The sequence below is a fragment of the Podarcis gaigeae genome, assembly GCF_964106915.1.
Source record: "Podarcis gaigeae genome assembly, chromosome: 9".
NCBI lineage: Eukaryota > Metazoa > Chordata > Lepidosauria > Squamata > Lacertidae > Podarcis > Podarcis gaigeae.
This window is the reverse complement of record NC_139685.1, coordinates 62491316-62511363: the sequence shown is the minus strand read 5'-3', so window position 1 is coordinate 62511363 and position 20048 is coordinate 62491316. Positions and strand designations below refer to the sequence as shown.

The 20048-nt window shown below is 40.2% G+C and overlaps 1 protein-coding gene and 1 long non-coding RNA gene across 8 annotated transcripts in view; one reads left to right on the top strand and one right to left on the bottom strand.

Moving 5' to 3' along the window:
* GRID2 (glutamate ionotropic receptor delta type subunit 2) overlaps nt 1–20048 on the top strand; it is an 835972-nt gene that overhangs the window by 366948 nt on the left and 448976 nt on the right. The window lies entirely within an intron of this gene.
* Nucleotides 14539–20048, bottom strand: part of LOC310852974 — a 472952-nt gene continuing 467442 nt past the window's right edge. Inside the window, exon 2 of the long non-coding RNA XR_014568498.1 lies at nt 14539–15358. This is a non-coding gene — a long non-coding RNA (uncharacterized lncRNA). The remainder of the gene's footprint in view (nt 15359–20048) is intronic.

Below are 20048 nucleotides of genomic sequence, written 5' to 3'. Positions count from 1 at the left end.
GCCGAGTAGAACTTAGTTGGGTACAACTCATTCAGACTGAGTCTGTGATTTTATTGAAATCCGCATGGGATATTCACACTTGAATTTCAAAGACACATTCTTAAAGGTATTTCCCCCCTCAAAACACACAGTTTAAATGTATTTTGATACAAATAAACTGCTGAAAATCATATCATGACATTCTGAGAAATGTGAAATCCTGTAGGTAGTTCTGCACCACACTTTAGCAGATTAGGTGTGGATCAGGTTGGTGTGGATCAGGTCAGGTTTTCTCAAACCTCACAAAGATCAACATCCTAAACTGAAAACCCATTTTTCCTTGTGAGTGTTGTATTGCATTGACACAATCTGCACATTTCATATTTCTTTTAGAGGAAGAAAAGATGTGATTTAAAATCACTTCCATGTTTATGTGACTGACGCAAAGTAGCATAAAGGAAGATGGAAATATGGATGGCGTTATGTCAAAGAGCAACATGCGGGAAGGGAGGCATGGGTGAACTAAAGGTGCTGTGCTGATGGACAGTAATTACTACTCATTGAATACCTAGCACTGAAAGAGTGAATGAGAAAAGCAGAGTGAATGCAGGACTGATAGAGAGGCTACATAGCAAAACCAATGTAGATTTTGCCTATTTCTCACTGAGGTGATAAACCTGTGCCAGGGCTGCACCACTTCAGACTGGCCATAGAAGCCTTCTCCCGACTCTAGTTTTCTGTCCATAGGGGATTTTAAAGAGGGAGGGGTGCATTCAGTTATGAGAGTCTTCACCTACAGCAGAAATGGAGAACCTATGGCTAGGCAAGACTGATGGGAATTGGATTGTAGCAACATCTGGAGAGCTAAAGGTTTGCCACCCGTGCACTAGGGAAAATCCTATGAAAGCATATCTTAGGAACCCTGCTAGGGAGATAATATATAAAAAAACTTGTACATAAATCAAGTAGTTGCCAGGACCTTGATGCAATAGTCAGGGAGTCAGGGTTTCTTGAGAATGTTGCCTCTGCTAACAGGACTTTCTGGCAGGAAACCCATTTTTTCTATCCTTTTCTCAAAGTTACTTTCCCAAAGGAGTAATTTTTGGCAAGGGATGGACGGATCAGCCTATTTATGTTCTATTTCAGCCTTGCATGTGTTATGTCATAAGTCTCCCACCACCACCCCATTTTCTGTTGTTGTTGTTTTTAACACACACATACCCCTAAACTAAACTGTTCACATTTCTTTTCACACTTCCCCCTGAAATAGACATTTTGTACCATAGCTCCCATCACCTACGATTCTTGACCATGCTGGCTGGGGCTGGTGACAGTTGTGTTTCAACACAGGATGCTGCCTTATACTGAGTCAGACTGTTGGGTCTGTCTAGCTCAGAGCTCAGCTGCATCTACAGTGACTGGCAATGGCTCTCCAAGGTTTCAGGCAGGGAGTCTCTCCCAGGCCCACTTGGAGATACCAGGGATTGAAACTTCTACATGTAAGGCAGATGCTCTACTGCTGAGTGGCATCCCTTCCCCAACAACATTTGATGGGTCACAGATTCCCCATCACTTCCCAAAATAGCTCAATGAGAACGAGGTCTTATATTCAGTGCAATATATGATGATGTTGTTGTTGTTTAGTCGTTTAGTCGTGTCCAACTCTTCGTGACCCCATAGATCAGAGCACACCAGGCACTCCTGTCTTCCACTGCCTCCCGCAGTTTGGTCAAACTCATGTTCGTAGCTTTGAGAACACTGTCCAGCCATTTCATCCTCTGTTGTCCCCTTCTCCTTGTGCCCTCCATCTTTCCCAACATCAGGGTTTTTTTCAGGGAGTCTTCTCTTCTCATGCGGTGGCCAAAGCATTGGAGCCTCAGCTTCACAATCTGTCCTTCTAGTGAGCACTCAGGGCTGATTTCCTTAAGAGTGGAGAGGTTTGATCTTCTTGCAGTCCATGGGACTCTCAAGAGTCTCCTCCAGCACCAGAATTCAAAAGCATCAATTATTCGGCGATCAGCCTTCTTTATGGTCCAGCTCTCACTTCCATACATCACTACTGGGAAAACCATAGCTTTAACTATACGGACCTTTGTTGGCAAGGTGATGTCTCTGCTTTTTAAGATGCTGCTAGGTTTGTCATTGCTTTTCTGTAGCTTATAGTTTCTGTGTGGCTGGGACATTTATAGGAAGAGGAATCTTTTACCCCCCTAATCTTTTTAACCTCAGTCCCTTTTGGGGAAAACACATTGTCTTGGGAATCTGTGGCATGTGGGCCAGGAAAAGACAGAGTGAGCTTCTTTTTTTAAAGGAAGAGAGATGCAACCGTGTCCTACTCCAGCATGAAGTCACGCTTCCCTCAGTTGCACTCATTTCATTTTAGCCTGGAGAAAGGAAAAGTGGCATGACAGAACCTTGGCGCCTTTCTGAACAGCTACTGCAGCAGACGCCCCCTGCAGAATTTAAAGTCATTCATCATCTCTTCCCACCCAAATCCTCCACCTCTCAGGGTGGAGAAAATACACTGCATGCCTTATTAAAACACATTTTCCCCATATTAGCCTGGCCTTACAGCCATGGGGTGTTCAGTGCTTCCTTGTGTGACGACAGAAATGGTACTAATTTCTAATGTAATGTGTTTTGTTGGGAATCTGCTTTTGGCCATCAGTTTACTTTTTCGGTGTGCTGGAAATTTGCAAGTTAAAATAAGGTGGAGTACATTATTTGCATATACAGAGAGTGAAGTGTTTTGCTATAAGGGATTTGTTGTTGTTTTAGTTTTGGTTTTTATAAACCCTCACAGTGCATACTCAGAGTGAATAGTAATGTGCTGAGTGTCAACTTGATGGTATGTATTGCTCTTTGCTTTTCAGAACTCGTCAGACCAGCTCATTGCTATATTCATTTGCACATTTATTGGAAGGATTCAGGATGTAATTTACAATTCTTCTCCAAAATTGAGATAGACGTACTCATTTCCTTCAATGGGTATTATTTGGTTTCTCTAAAGTTCCACTATGTGGATAAGACTATCAAATGCGTGATGCATTGCAACATATCCATATACAATAATTACTGCTTAAACAATTAAAAACTTCAAAACCATGCTGCAGTGAAGATGCAAAATCTTCCAGGCATTGTTGTAAGCAAACAATTGTTAAGTAGCAATGGTAGCAGAAGAGGCTACAGTTGTTAGGTCAGATGGGGAATAGTTAAACATGCTGTATATTAAGATTTACCTTGGGAGATTGTACATCCGCTGTGTGGTGGTGTCAAAATTTTTGTTTTAGATGAGGTGGAAGACAGTATAGCTTTGAGAGTACAACAGTGCACATATACCTTCCAAGTAGATATATATTCAACATGATTACATCTCTCTGAAGTAATATCATCATTATAATCATCATTATTACTGTTGTTGTTGTTGTTATTGTTTCTATTTATATAAAGGGACTCTAAGGCAGTTTGCAACTATAAACAAATATTTGAACACTATTTTAAAAATTGAGAAACAATTACGTAAGTGGGGTAACAATACTAGATTAGCACTCTTAAAATATTGGTGGAATACAAATACTTTGGCTGCCTACCTGAAAACAATCAAAGTTGATTTTCTCTCAAGAGAGAGTTCCACTACTAGGGTGATAGCACCAAAAAGCCCCTTTATCTCACTTGGCAGTGGAACAGAGAGCCCACACTTCAGATGATGTATATATTTAGCAGATACTGCTGCTGTTACTGCTACTACTACACCATCAATGTACAAAGTCCTTTACAGATTAATATAGCACAGCACAGGGAGAGGAAGAAGCCAATGTAGTCATGCACATTTATGATTTATTTTGGTTTTAGATGAATATACTAAGGTTTTGTACAATTCATTTCTGTGGAAGTGGCTTTTGATGAGTGTTTTTTAAAAAAAGAGAAAGATGACACTGCGCAAATGTTCCAGGAAATAAAAAGAAGCATAGTAATATTAATAGTAGTAGTAGTAGTAGTAGTAATAATAATAATAATAATAATAATACAGGCAGAGTTGTTTTAGGGACTGCACACAAGACAGATGTGTGTTCAGTCCATTGATCTTCCAACATTATCTGTTAATATAGACTTTATTTACTAACTGGCAGGAAATGGAGAATTTATTTGCAATCAAAGCACAAAACTGGGGTTTATGTTAAAGTCATTTTCATGTCTTTTTTGAAGATCCACCTTATGTTTTGGGAGCTGCAGCACCAGCACAGAAACAGTATTTGAAATGAGACTGTACAGGGTCACCCTGGTCTTCTTGAGCCTTTTAACATTGAGTTGGTGCTAGGATGTGGTCGTCTGTCTACAGGAAGAAAATAAGTAATGGCATTAGTAGTGTTGCTTTGAACCTCCAGCTGAGTAGGAGGCCTCTGAGGGCAGAAGGTGACATAATAGTTTCAGATATGTGCGAATGAACTGAAAGAGGGCGAGAGAAAGCAGCCCTCCAGCAAACCAGTCCAGTATTGCCTTGTAAAATGAATTCTTATTTAGAAGAATAGAATCCTTTATCTGAAAACTCAGAATGAAATGTAGACATATCTAAGGGGCAAACGGACTGATGGGTGCATTGTGGTTTTGTTTCTTTTTGAAAAGACTAACTATAGAAACCACCACTATTGTTTAAGTGGACATCACAGAGGCAGTGACTTATTTGTTATTTACATCTTACAATTAACAGGTACCAAAGCCAACAGCACTAATAGTATATTAGGAGAGGTATATTAGTAGAAGGGCTGTAGATCTGTGGAAAGGCATCTGAGCATAGGCAACTTGGAGCTATGATATTTCCGTCCACATAGGGTTGTGGCTGGGCCACCAGCTGAAGCATTCAATACCACCAGTGACAAAAGTGGTTCCAGAAGTATTCCAAACCTGTGTACCTGTTCCTTTGCCTGAGTGCAACACCTTCCAGAACAGGCTGAACTGGACTAAGGAACTGCCTACTAATGATGCTTCAGTATGAGTATCAATTTATTGGATTACCAAAGCTAGACACTGATCTAGCACATCCACTGCCATGCCTAAAGATGTCAAAGATAAATATAGCTATGTGTCATCTGCATATTGATGACATCTACTCTCTGGATAACCCCACTTAACATTTTCCTATAGTTAAAACATTCATGGGGATAATATAAGCCCCTGTGAAACCCCATATTGCAGATTCCATGGGGCTGATTAGCATCCTCTAGCACCACCCTTTGGAGACAGACATCCAAATAAGACTGGAACTATCTCAACACAATACTACCTGGTCCTAATGCAGACAGCTGTTCCTGGATGGTATAAAAAGCTGCTGAGAAATCAAGGAGAATCAACAGCATCACACTTCCCTTGTTTCTCTCTGGACAGAAGTCATAGTTTGGGATGACCAAGGCCAGGGCTCAGCAACCTATTTTCAGCCATGGGCTGGTTCACTCTATTTTTGGGGGGAGAAATGAATGAATTCCTATGCCCCACAAATAACCCAGAGATGCATTTTAAATAAAAGGACACATTCTACTCCTGTAAAAACACGCTGATTCCCGGACCGTCCATGGGCCGGATTGAGAAGGTGATTGGGCCGCATCCAGCTCACAGGCCTTAGGTTGCCTACCCCTGACCAAGGCAGTTTCTGTGCCAAAACCAGGCCAAAACCACAATTCAGATATACTGTATCTAGAAAATCAGTCTCATCTGATTTTGTTGCATGTCATGGGAGTGCCACTTCAAGGGCCAGATCCCACATTCTTCTGCTTGTGATGCAGAGTCCATATAGAACAGAGGCACATCTGTAATAGTCAGAGCATGCAACATTTATAATGTAACAATCATTACTTCATTTGAGTGTATTGCAAATGTTTCTGTATTGGCCCCAGCCCTAGAAAATTTGCAGATATAGGCATGCCAAAGGTCTCCCCTGCTACCTCCTTAGAGTCCCTGCCCCCAGTCATCAGGTTAAATGTACTGAGTTCCAAACAGAATCATGCACTCTCTAGTACATTCATATACAATTGTACCTTGGAAGTCGAACGCCTTGGCTCCCGAACAAATTGGCTCCCGAATGATCAAAACCCGGAAGTGAGCGTTCCTGTTTTTGAACATTATTTTGGAAGCCGAACGTCCGACGGGGTTTCTGCATCTTCTGTGCTTTGGTTTCTGAACATTTTGGAAGTCGAACGGACTTCCAGAATGGATTCCGTTTGACTTCCAAGGTACGACTACTTCTTTGATTAAATGATTTTGTTCTTCCTTCCTTTGCAATGTGAAATGTCTAATTTATCATATCGGATCCATGCTTTAACAGTAAACTTAGTGCTATAAATGCAAGTGTGAAAGTATTGTTCCTTTTTCAGTTGTTTCTTTGCTATGACTATGCAGTTATATGGAGTATGTATACTGGTATATTCATCTCCTGAATAAAGGGACTCAGGGGAAGGTCTGAGCCCGACTCATAAATCTTTTGCACTTTCTCTTTCACCAGGATAGCATTTTCCTTGAACTGATCAATATCTTTGTGATTTTCTGTGGGAGATTCAAGTTAGCTTTAAGAGATACCTCATTGTCAGGGTCATAAAATATAGACTTCATTCCCTTCTCTCACCCACCGTGCAGGAGCAAAGTGAATTGAGATCTTGCTTTAAATGATTTTCAGATCATCGCTCAAAGATTATCACATCAACGATTTCTTCGAATTTACAGAGATAAACATTTTATAACTCTGGGCTGTAAAGCTACTACCTTTCCCCCCTCCCCTTCCCCCTAGTTTCCTTTAGGCTGTGATAAGGAAACAGAGCCAGTGTTTGTTTTAATTTTATCATACAGTCAGATTTACAGAAAAATAACAGTGTTCTATGTGTGGTAGTTTTCTGCCTAAGGAGTCACATTTATATGCTTTTTATGACAGTGTTGTGATGTTGCGGTTTTGCTTCTCATCCATTTTTAATACATTCTGAGTCAGATCTCTGTTTTCCTCTCTCATTGATATGATAACCTATGGCAGATGTCTGACTCAAGCCATAAATAGTATGTTTGAGTGGTTAACCCTTACATTTTCAGCAACCGGGCTTGGGATCCAGCCGTAAATTATACTGGAATGCAGATATTGTAGGAACACCTCTTGTAGGAAAATAAGAGACACCATGATCATTATTGTATGCTGTAAGTACAAGTGCAAGGGTAGCCAATGCAGTCCCCTACAGACATTGTAGGCTTAGTCATGCTGTCTACATGACCCGAAAGCTGCACGCCGGCTCCCTCGGCCGATAAAGCGAGATGAGCGCCGCAACCCCAGAGTCGGCCACGACTGGACCTAATGGTCAGGGGTCCCTTTACCTTTACAGATGTTGTAGAATTCTAACTCCCAATCTTCACTGCACATTGACCATACTAGCAGCGGCTTATGGGAGTTGTAGTCCAACAACTTCTGGAGGCCATGAATTTGGCTACTGTTGCATAAGTGAATATAAAGTCAACTTGGAAAGACCAGAATGAAATGGGCAGCAGTACATGAAGTGGCTAATCCAGGTCCATTAACTATAATATATTATTAACAGCATTTTGTGAGTGCCAGCTCCAGGCTTCAGAGTGGGCCCTTGTGGAAGATACAGAAGCATCCAGATGAAGAGCACAAGGCAAGAAAAAGATGCTGCTCCTTCTTAATCTTAATCAGTGCTTCTATGCTCAGAGGTGAAAAGGCAGAGACAGCGAAGGTGAAGAGCAGGAGGAGCAGGAAACCCTAGGGAGATATCAATGTACCCCACATAGTGCAGTGGGCTTCCATGGGTGCCCATCGATGCTGACCCCTGATACTGGTTTTCCCAAGTTATCCTGAAAATAATTTTTTTAAAAAATGGAGAGAGAAGGCTTGTCCTCAGGAGTGTGATCTTTATTTCTCTGGGTTTTTTTCCTAAACTTTGAATAATCAACCAAGGGTGAGTTCAAATCATAGGGCTTGACACTTTTTAAATATTTATATTTTGCTGGAAATTTTCAGTGAGGAAATAAAGTGAAATAAAATTAAAAAGAGAAAAACAGGAAAAGGACAAAAATACTTGAAATTGTGATACAATGCAAAATATAGTTATGTAAGTAATATAATTATTCCAACAAATGTAAGCTTATTAACAAGTCATTATCATTTGTATAAATGCATTCCAAATATCATTTTATTTATCATTTTATTTATCCATACACAATCTGTATCTATAAGCTGTGTCTATTCATATGCTGTAAGAGTTGTCATATATTCTATCCATTGATCAAGGGGATGGGCATGATATTATATTTCCAATGAATCAGTATGTCTTTTGGTAGAAGTTAGGGCATGAAGAGCCGACCTACACTGACCCACTGTCAAACCCCACATAGTTGGTATATAGTTTAAAATAATATTATCATCTGAGAAGTTTATTTTTTCTCCCAAAGTAGTATTTATACACTAGATGTATTACTGGACACTTGATGTGAGCACGTGGAGTCATATGGCATGCTCTTTTGAATGCAGCCACAGTTTTTCTGTCATTTGGGGAAGCATCATAGCAATTTCCACTACTACATGGAGGTGTGTGCTTGTCACATGGAACTGGCACAGCACATTGTTGAATATAAAGGCAGCCAGTGCATATCTGTAAATTAGCATTAGTTCCCCGCCCCCGAGCAAGCAGCATGCAGAAGCAGACAGCAACAAAAAGATGTGTGTCCCCTTTACTGGCTGCTGTTCAACTCCAGATGTATTCTGCCTTTGCACTCTCTCTACCTCTCTCACATACACACACACAGGCAGAACACTGCTCTCATTCTATTTACTACAGAAAGACAAGGGCAATATCATAGCGCTTTCATTCCAGGCTATAGTATGCCACACCTGGAATACTATATATAGTTATGATCATCACACCTGAAAAGGGATATTCTAGAACTGGAGAAGGTGAATAATATGGTAAGTAGTGTTAGTGGTAACGGTCTATGTGATTCTATGATTCTACTAGTGTCAGAAAGGCAGTGTTAATTCAGGACTTCCGGGTCGGCGCCATCGCCGAATGGCGGGCTCCCTCCGAGCTCCGGAGGGAGCCGGCTTGGCAGGGGCTGGGTCCTACCGCACCGGCGATGCGGGGACCCTTAAAAACCACGGCCAGATTGAGGCCGTGGACATGGAGACTCGGCTGGCACCGTTAGCGCCCTCCCGACTCGTGAAGGAGCCTTTTTAAAGGCTACGGATCGGGTGCCGGGGAGAAGCGTGGTGCTTTGAGTTCTCTGCTATCCCTGCCGAGCGCAGCCGCATGCCATCCGGCGGAGAGCGCTGACTTCTTCTATTGAAAATTCGGCTCTAAAGAAGAACCCGTGAGTAATTGGAATATGGACTAAAAAAAGGGGGGATAAATTTTTAAAATTCGGAGCGAACGGGGGAGGTGGAAAAAAGGAAGTCAGCCTACCCCTAAATTGTAGAAGAGCCAAAACAAAGGACTGGACAACTAAGATCGAGTGTAACCTTATCTTGCCGAATCAGCAACTTCGCGAGGGAAAATTATAAGATTGAGCTGGAGGAGAAAAGTGGAATTGTTTTTAAAAAAGCAACCCCCCCGGAATCCCTGGAGCGATTGTGAAACTGCCTGGAGAAAAGTGATGGAGGTTTTGACAGCTGTCAAAGAGCTGTCAAAAAGGAAGATTAAAATAGAGACTTTGTTTGAGGACTTTGCCGGTTATATTTGTTACAAATTGAATACAAACTGTTTTAAATATCGGTCAACAAGCTACTTGGTCTGGTGGATGTGATTCTGGAAGGGAACTTTGTTACTGCAGTCCACCTAGAGGAGCCGAGGGACATTGCATGTGTTTTTCACAGGAAATGTGAACAGTTGAATGGAACTTTCAATCTCCTGGGAAACTGCAGGAATGGAACACTATTTTGTCTACAGAGGTCTACACACTACAGGAAACAATGGAACTATTTGTTGGAAAATGAAAGGAACATGATGTAATGCTTTGCTTCAAGAATAACAAACCTCTGCAGAGACACTAGAAACTTTTGGAAAAAGAACATTTCTGTGGGAGAACAGAGAAATAAAAAGGAGGAGAATGATTGATAAGAACAAGGAAACAACAAGAACTGGACAGAACTGGGGGAACATTTGGGATATTCAGGTTTGACAAGCTTATGGATACAAAATTGGAGTTTTTACTCCTGGATATAAAAACCTGGATAGAAGAAATGGGCCCTTATTTGATAGACTCCTTCTACGATTGGACATCCGTAATTAAAGACTGGCAAAGAATCGGAGGGATATAGTGTAATGTGGGAACTCCAGGAAGATATTAGAAGTGGAGGGATAGGTGAAACGCAAAGGGGAAAGAGGGGAGGGAAAATTGGAATCCAAAGGCTGTAAAATTATTATTTACATTTATTTTATTTTCATCTGTACTATGTTTGAAAGGGGGAAACCCGTGGAAGGGTATAGATCGATCTTAGGGGACGAGAATTTGGATAAATTGGGTTATTGACGAAGAGTGTAATTTGGGGATAAGAATTTGTTGAATTTAATTGCTTATTTGGAAGATTTGGAACACAAGAGGGGGTAGGGAGGGGAAGTCCTAGTTATTGGCAATAGATTGGATTTAATTTGCTTTGATTTGTTCTAATTTGGAAAACCTTAATAAAAATTATTATATAAAAAAAAAAAAGAAAGGCAGTGTTAATTCATGCACCAGGCATGTGACTTACCCAGATATTTAACGCCCACAGGCCTGCAGTATAATTGGAGTTAGAATACACAAAAGCATGGCAGCTGATTTCACAACATATCCAGATCCTGGTTTGTGTGTAAATCTATTTTCACAGCATGACAATTATGCTTTAGTCATTTTTGAAACCAGCATGTTTAATGGACAGAAAATGCCTAACTGCATATTTGTTTGTAGAAGTTTTGTTCCCCAATGCATTTTCTTGTTGCTACCATTATGTTGCCACTACTGTTGTTAACATCTTATTGCTGCAATTACACTTATTTTTAAAAGCAGATGCATTAACCTTTCCTTAGTGCAAACAGCCTTCAAAGAATAACATAAGCTGATCCCTACCACAAAATGTGCACTGACTTTTAAAAATAGAATATATGAAGGAAAGGAGCCCTTAAAAATGTTTCTGTCTTTATTTTTCTCCTCTTTGAATTCATTTTCATTATTTTACATTTGTACCTGTCCTTTCTTCAAGTGTCAGGTTGGTGTATAGAACACCAGCCTGGTTGTTAAAGATGCTTTGCATGCCAAGGTCCCGTGACCCACAGTTCCCTATTAATTAATAAATACACAGACACAAGTATTTAGGTTTATGGGTTCAAGTAGATCACAACTTTTATAGTTATAGATGTGAGTAGTTTGGCTTAGGGATTGAGTGAAGCCAGGCTATATTTTGACTCCCCCGTCTCCAGGGAGTCCATCTAAGGGGTAAACCACCAATAGGGGGAGCCCTATGACTAACATCAAATAGGGGCACCTTGAGGGGTCTCCGCCCAGCAACCGAACAAGATCCATACCCCCCAGATCCCTTTAACAGGATATCCTTAATGAGGAGAGGCAGATGGAGGCTGCAGCCTCCCCTCTATCCAAACAAAAGCTTACCCAATGCCTAACCTCACAAAGTTGTGATGATTGCTGCAAGGTAGGTAAAAACCAAATGGCTCTTGCCAATTTGCCAAGTGGGGAAAAATCCTACCTGGCCCCAGCAACATGGTGGCTGATATTTGTCCATAGCAAGGTCGTGTCATAGCAAAACATAAAAAGAGGGTGGGTTGGAAGATATGGCAAAAGGGTGAGAGAGGAGAGCCCCCTGCAGCCACCAGTGCTGATTGGCAGAGGGGTCACATTGGGTGTGGCCCCGCCCAGCACCAGGGACATGACCGGAGTGGCACAAGGGGTTGTCAACTCCCCACCCCCATGCCAGCTAACTGCAGGGGCCCAGATGCCTGGCTGCAACACCGCCCACCGAAAAAGGTGAGCGGACATACAACTCCCCTGCCAATATGAAATGAATGGCTTATGGGTGATATCCAGTGTTGCTCACTGTTCTTGCCTATAGCCCCCAGATCTGGAGCAGATTTGGGAGGTGTAGGGGGATAGCACGGGAGGAGAGGAAGAGGAAAGCCTGTTGCATAAATGAAAATTTGTTCTATTTACAGATGGACACAATCAGCCTACAGTTTGGTCTCAAATGTTTGCTTTTGATGGGGTGAAAACTCAGCTGGGTGGGGAAAAGAGAAACTTAGAGCCTTCTCAGTGGCTGTACCCAGCTGAAGGATCACCTTAATTTGCAAAGTGTAGTTTGCAGCCCCAGTAAAGATTCCATTATGAAAACATTTTAATTCTGGAAGGATCTATGCAACAAAGCAGGCAATATATCTAGTTTGTTTTTTAACCAGTTGACCCTGTCTCTTTTTTTGTAATTGCTTTATGGATTGTAGTGCTCTATAAGTAGTAAACTATCGTGGAGTGGTGTCTTCACCCTAGAAGGGCAGGACATAAATGTTTTAATTAGCAGAAGATAAAGCCAAATTTGGACTTGGAGATTGTTCCACAGGTGTGAGAGATGAACAAGATTGTTTTGATGATACCAATGACATTTTTTGAGAGAGATCCAGAATGATTAAAATTACAAATATAAACGAATGAGACTTCTGCAGAACTTCCTGCCTCATATATTCTTTTATTTTGATATTTTACATTAGTCTTTCACACTAAAGAGCAGTTAGGTCTGGATGTGTCAGCAAATATGTATTTAAGAGAAGCTGTACTAACTGATATAGAACATCACAGGTCTGGTGATGGTGCCACAGGGGATCCTTTGATGAAACTGGGTGTGCATTTCAGAACTTTAAAGGTACAGCAGTTTCCAAGAAGATACTAACTTCTAAATCATATGGGTTCTCATGTCACTGAAAGCCGTGGGCAGGAATGGGGTTGGCATTTTGGTTTGTCCCTGATAAGCAGTAAGAAGCTAAGCTTGTGATAAACACTCTGAAGAAAGCTTCCTCGGATTAGCACTCATTCTTATCTGATTTATAAATGAAACCTTTTGATTCCTTGAAACTGACTCTCCTGAAAATATCCATGGCATATATTACCATTTGTAATTTCTGGCAGGACTTTCCTCCCCTTTGTATGAAGAAAGAATAAATTACAAGAAGAAGTTTGAAAAAATAAAGAGAAAAATAAATAAATATAAAAAAACCCTTAAAAACGACAACAATACACCACACCTTGCATTACCTAGGGTAACTTCAAAAATTACATTTCCACCCATGCCCTTTGATGAGAAACAAGACATGAAGTGTTGGGGTTATAATTGCAACTACTTTAATAAAATGTCATTAAAGCATCTGCAAATGGATAAAACTGCTGTTGTAACAGGGTCAGATCCTAGACATAGTAACCTATAACCAAATCATTGAAGTTTGAGACAAGTTCTCTTGACTCTGGGCCTGGAGCAGTTAGTTCCCTACTCCTAGCCCTTCCTTGCTAGCACATGCTAAGGTAATTTTGGCCTTCCCAGCCATGAAGCCTTGAGTGGTTCAGCAGGCTAGTCCTCAAGCAGGGCTCTTGTCTCTGCCCTCCAGCCACAAGGCATTGGTGGGCAGGTATGAGGAACCACTATGTTTATTCCTAAAGTCCCAGGGTGAAGGCCCTTTCGTGAGCCTTGAAATTATGTAAATGATTACATCAAAGGAGAAAAATGAAAAGGAAGTTTGGTTCTTGACATTTGTTTCTTTTTTTATTTGCTCTTCCCTTGTTACATATTTTTGTTTCTATTATCTGTATCTCTAACATTCTTTCCATGCTGAGTTGTTGCTTTAAAGAAATTACATCTTTCTTTTTAAAAAAACAACAACTCTTTTTTCTCTGAGGCTATTAACTGCATTCCTGAATTTAAGCATAGCTCATGAGTTATACGGAAAAAGTAATTGCTTCACGATTCTAGCAGCTTTTTCCTATTTACTAAGCACACAAAAAATGATTTCATTGTGTAGTTCACCCACTCCATCAATACCAAAAATACTAGTAACATTTAACAAAGAATGAATCCAATTGTACACATTCTCAATACAATGGAGCAGCCAGTTTTGTTTTGTATTGTTTTGGGGTATGTGTGTGTGTTTGTGTGTGTGTGTTTCAGAGACATATCTATCCATGCATACCAAACTGGTCCAAGTTTGAGGCATAGAAGAGTAACTTGAACTGATGATATACAGCTAGTTATTATCTAGCAATGGTATGATTTCATTTACTTATTTAAAAGCATTTCTAACCCCCTTAATAAAAAGGTAAAGGACCCCTGGACGGTTAAGTCCAGACGAAATCGACTTTGGGGTGTGGTGCTCCCCTTAACTTTCAGGCCAAGGGTGATGGCGTTTGTCTGCAGACAGCTTTCTGGGTCATGTGGCCAGCATGACTAAACCGCTTCTGGCGCAACGGGACACCGCATGGAAACACCATTTACCTTCCCGCTGCAGCGGTACCTATTTATCTACTCCCGCTGGTATCCTCTCTTCTTTTTTAAAAAAATTGCTTTTTATTAATTTTTAACATAAATATACAATTTTGATCCAAATTTTCACAAATTCCATACTTTTGGACTTCCTTCAACTTCTCTGAAAATCATCCATATTTAACTCTTGCTTACGCATTTCTTCTGTTCTCTATTGCCATAAGTCCCCGCTCCAATCATCCATTTTCATTTAACAATATACCTCAGTTTTTACAGTGCTTCTTTAAACCCCACTAGCGTTGTTTGTACTTCACATGTTTTTCAGATATTCCACAAATTTCCCATAGTCCTCGATGAACTTTTGGTCTCGAAGATATCTAACTTTCCCTGTTAACTTGTCCAGTTCTGCATAGTCTGTTAATTTCATCCTCCATTCCTCTTTCGTCGGTATTTCCTCTTATTTCCACTTCTGGGCCAGTAGAATTCTTGCTGCTGTAACTGGGTATTGAAAAAGTTTATAATCCTTCCTTCTTATTTACTTTCATGTAATGCCTAAAAGTAGGGCTTCTGGTTTCTTAACAAATGTATACTTCAACATTTTTTTCATCTCCTTATATATCATCTCCCAGAAGCTCTTCACTTTCTTACACTCCCACCACATATGATAAAACGTTCCTTCTTTTTCTTTACATTTCCAACATTTATTACAGGTTTTATACATTTTTGCTAATTTTACCGGTGTAATATACCATCTATAAAACATTTTCATGATATTTTCTTTTAACGCCGTACATGCAGTAAATCTTAAGTTTTCCTTCCATAATTCTTCCCAATCATCAAATTGTATATTATATCCAAAATCTCTGGCCCATTGTATCATTACCGTTTTAACTTCTTCATCTTTTGTATTCTAACAATATCTTATACATTTTTGACAGAATTTTACAATCATTGTTTATTATATCTGTTTGAAATTTGAATCTTTTTCCATATACCCACTTTCTTTGATATCTTTTTTAAACATTTCATTAACCTGAAAATAGTGCAACCAATCATAAACATGATCCTTAACTTGTTCATATGGTTTTATCTTCCATTTACCTCCTTCTTTAATTATTAAGTCTCCATAAGTAATCCAATTACTTCTCATATTTACTTTCTTCACAGACATAATCTCTAACGGAGATAACCAATGCGGAACTCTTGGTTCTAATAGGTTTTCATACCTATCCCATACTTGGACCTTGGAATATGTGGCTCCCAAACCCTTTGTGTATTTTCTTCTTCTCACACAACAAATATGCGTACCATCCAAATCTATTATCAAAACCTTCAAGGTCTAATAATTCCTTACTTTCTAATTTTATCCATTCTTTCAACCAACAGAGACAGGCTGCTTCATAGTACAATTTCAAATCTGGCAGGGCAAAGCCTCCTTTTTCCTTCACATCTGTTAATAACTTAAAATTCATTCTCAGCTTCTTGCCCTACCTAGATATCAGTCTGCCACTCTGTAAAGATTGATACCCCCTTTATTATGGGGATAGTCTGAAACAAGAATAACATCTTAGGAAGGACGCTCATCTTTATAGAAGAAATTCTACCCCAAAAGGATAGTTTCAGTCTGCTCCATACTTCCAGGTCTTTCCTATTTTCGTTCCACACCAGAATATAATTGTTTTGAAATAAGTCAATGTTTTTGGGAGTTAGCCAGATTCCCAAATATTTTACCTTTTTCACCACACCTATCTCTGTTTTTTGTTGCAATAATTCAATCATACTTTGGTCCATATTTTTCGCTATTATTTTGGTTTTCTTTTTATTTAGTCTAAACCCTGCTACCATTCCAAATTGCTCCATCTCCTTCAATACTTCTGTTACACCTTCTGTTGGTTCTTCAATTGTTATTACCAGATCATCTGCAAAGGCTTTCACTTTATATTCATTCTGGCCAACTGTCACCCCTTTTATTAAATTATTTTGCCTAATCACCCTCAAAAGGACCTCCAGGACCGTTATAAATAACAATGGTGAAAGTGGACATCCCTGTCTAGTTCCTTTTGTTATTTTGATATCTTCTGTAACAACATTGTTGACAATCAGTTTTGCTTTTTGCTCTGTATATATAGCTTTAATCCCATTAAAAATTTCTTTCCCACATCCATACCTTTTAAACAGGAGCTCACCCCGTGTTGGGGATTTGAACCGCCGACCTTCTGATCAACAAGCCCTAGAAATCTTTTTAGAGGTGAATTCTCTGTGTGTCCTTTCAGGGTGCTAGCTAATTGAAAGTGAATGAAACTAATTCCTTGAAGTATTTTAGGTCCTCAGTTGGATCGCTCAGCTAGGGGATCTGTCAATATCAGTTTCTCTCTCCCACCCCACAGTGCTAACCTTAGTTCACATTTCTACAGCAATTTACTTTAAAATAGACATAAATATTATCATGAAAATTTGTCTGCATTTCAGTGTCAGTTTCTGCAAATGCACACTTTTTTGTATGCGGTTTTGACTAACATATAAATTGTTGCAATCAATTTCCCCAATATAATGCATTTTTGTAAGAACTTTTCGCCAATATGTGTGTTGTATGCACATTTTTTCTTCATGCATGCATTTTTGTGTATACTCTATTTTGGTGGAGACCTGCCCTGGGACAGTCTTGGAATTATGAAAGCCCTCCCAGCTTCTGATTTCATCCTGGAATGTCCCTATTTTCACTGCCAGTGCTGTCACCGCTGAGCTCACAGTGAGGAGGTGTTTGTCCTGAGCAGCAGCCACAGAGTGGTGGCTGCACAGGAGCATTTATTTGCCTCTCCAGGGCTGCTACTGCCAGCCATCTTGCTTGCGCAGCTCTTAGCAGCTGTTGGAGAGCAGATGTGGGGAGGGAGAGCCTGCCACTGTTGAGGCCCAACCTCACTTGATGCACCAGCTCAGAGGTACAGAGTGGAGTGGCAAGGGGTGTGGATTTTTCTTTTATGCTTTGTGTGTCTGTCTCTAATCTTGCCCTTTTCAAAAAATAAATAAATACGGTGGTACCTCGCATTAAGAACTTAATTCGTTCTGGAGGTCCGTTCTTAATCTGAAACTGTTCTTAACCTGAAGCACCACTTTAGCTAATGTGGCCTCCTGCTGCCGCCGCGCCACCGAAGCACGATTTCTGTTCTCATCCTGAAGCAAAGTTCTTAACCCGAGGTACTATTTCTGGGTTAGCAGAGTATGTATCCTGAAGCATCTGTAACCCGGGGTACCACTGTATTGGTATGTGTTTTTCTTTTTGTAAATCTACCAAAGAATCAAATCAAATCAGGATGAGAAGGATTTCTCAGGATGGTGAACGGTGTGTGTGCTGTGTCCTGTTGGTATAGTGGCTGTGGCGCTTGCCCTTCTTCTGATAGGAAATGCTCTGTGAGGGATGACAAAAAATGAGGGTTGAGGAGAGTCCATTGGCGGGGGAGTGAGAAATTTCCCTGTTTTCATTTAAGGAATGTTGGAGGGTAAAAATTGTGTTTTGGTTTACATATTGGAGAAGTGCTTATTAGATAGCTTTCCATAAACACAAAACAAACTCAAAAATTTCCCTTATCCCTAAGCTCAGCTCATTACTCTGCTTCCATTTCTATAACTAACTGGGTGCAGAGTACAGAGTAAAGGCCATCCAGTTTTTCACTGTCCCATTTTCCAAAATGATTAAATACATCCCCCTTGAAAGAAAAGGGGGGGGGAACGATGTGTACAGAATTGAATAATAAAATCCAAAACAGTGAGTCTGCCAGGACTAAACACATTTATCACCATAGCTAAAGACTTGCTAAACACGGTGCGAGCCTTGGGATAGATTTAATAAGATTACATGACCTCTTCGAAACTGCAGCATTATGGGTAACTTTATGCAAAATGACAAATGCCCTGGATACAGAGTGTTATAATTATGATTACTCCCTCTCCCTCTTTCTGAAGCAATTTAAATCTTTGGTAGGTCAACTTGGGTTAATTTGCAAAGACCAAAAGTAACAGTTCTGGACATGCAGTGGTCAGTATAAAAGAGAAGATAAAAGCCGTTAAACTGCAGGTTTCTGTGATCAGTACAGATGGTGCTGAAAGGTCCTCTCTGCTTCCAAAAGGTCAAAGAATGCTGGTGTTACAATTAAATATGTTCCAGCATGGTGAGCACTTAGAGCTAATGTGCCTCTGCTGTGATGGGAGAGGTTTTTTGTTTTGTTTTGTTTTGATTTTAAAAAAACAACCTTAAAAATAGTTGCTGAAGTGATGATACAGTTCAGCTCTGACAGATTCTTTCATGATAAGCACATTGACCTTTCATTCATAAGCCCAATGCCCTCTGGTACAGTCCTTGTGCACACACTTCATTTCCAGGTCCTCTAGCTTCCTGGCTCTATAGATAGAGGATCAATAGCCCAATCTGAAACATGTCTGCTAGGAAGTTTTTTGGGTTTTAGTGGGATTTATTTCTTAGGTCACTTCCAGATGACCTGTTTACAGGGCGCAAGTCTTACTTAGTTAGCACAAAGTTCATGGGGGAGTTTATACGATGTCTGCTGTTTATTGAGAAGTAATTCAGTTTGTTTGTGGGGAGTTTATACCACATCACATTGTTATCCCGCATTTTCCAGTATATGTTCCCATCACTTTCCTTACCTCAAAAAATCTGGGTTTTGTTAGGTGAGGGTGGGGGTGGTGTTGCACAATACCAAATACACTTCAATTGTACGGTCCGAATTTGCCAGTATATGACTGAATCCCACTTGCAAAACAATGACAGATCGAAGGAGTCTTAGTCTGTAAGCTTAGATGGTTGCCTCAATAATATATGCAGGTTTTCTAGAAATAAGGGGTGCCTTTCCTGGTCCTTTTAGTCACAGTTCAGCTATTATGCTGTACACTTCTCTGGGAGTTTTTTGTTTGTTTGGTTGGTTCGTTGGTTGGTTGGTTTGTTTTTCAGTAAATCATGATATAAATAAATAAACTCAAACCTATTTCCCCAAAATCAACCTTTTTATTTCTTCCAATATACATAAAAATGTAAGGCTGTTGTCATGCTGCAGTTTGTGTGGCGATCTGTAGGTGGCCATGCCAACTCCAGCATGATAAATGGCAGGCAGGTGAGCGTGCTAGCTGTGCTGGTGGCAGGTAGCTTAGACAAGCTATTTAATAGAGGCACATCATAGAGTGGTCCAGTAATCTGTTCTCTGAAATGCTCCCCCTCTGTTAAGCATAGCTGCTTAACAGAGGGGAGAGAGACACTTCACAGAGCAAGCCACTTTGTAAACCATCTCCCCCTCCTTTAAAAGGGATTGGGGATTCAGGTAAGCTGAATCACATGTCGGGGAAGGGTGGTTGGCAAAGGGGTTGGTGAGTAGGCAGGTTTGGAAACCAGAGCAAGAAGGGGCAGCAGCCTCTAGTATTTAATAAATTTTGCTAGCCACATTTCAAAACAAAATACTTTCCCAAGGCAGCCTACAATAACTGATTAAATCACTAAAATAATCATGATAATATACTACAGAATCATCTGTAAACAAAATTAAAACATCTATTTCATTAAGTCGTAACAGGCATAGAT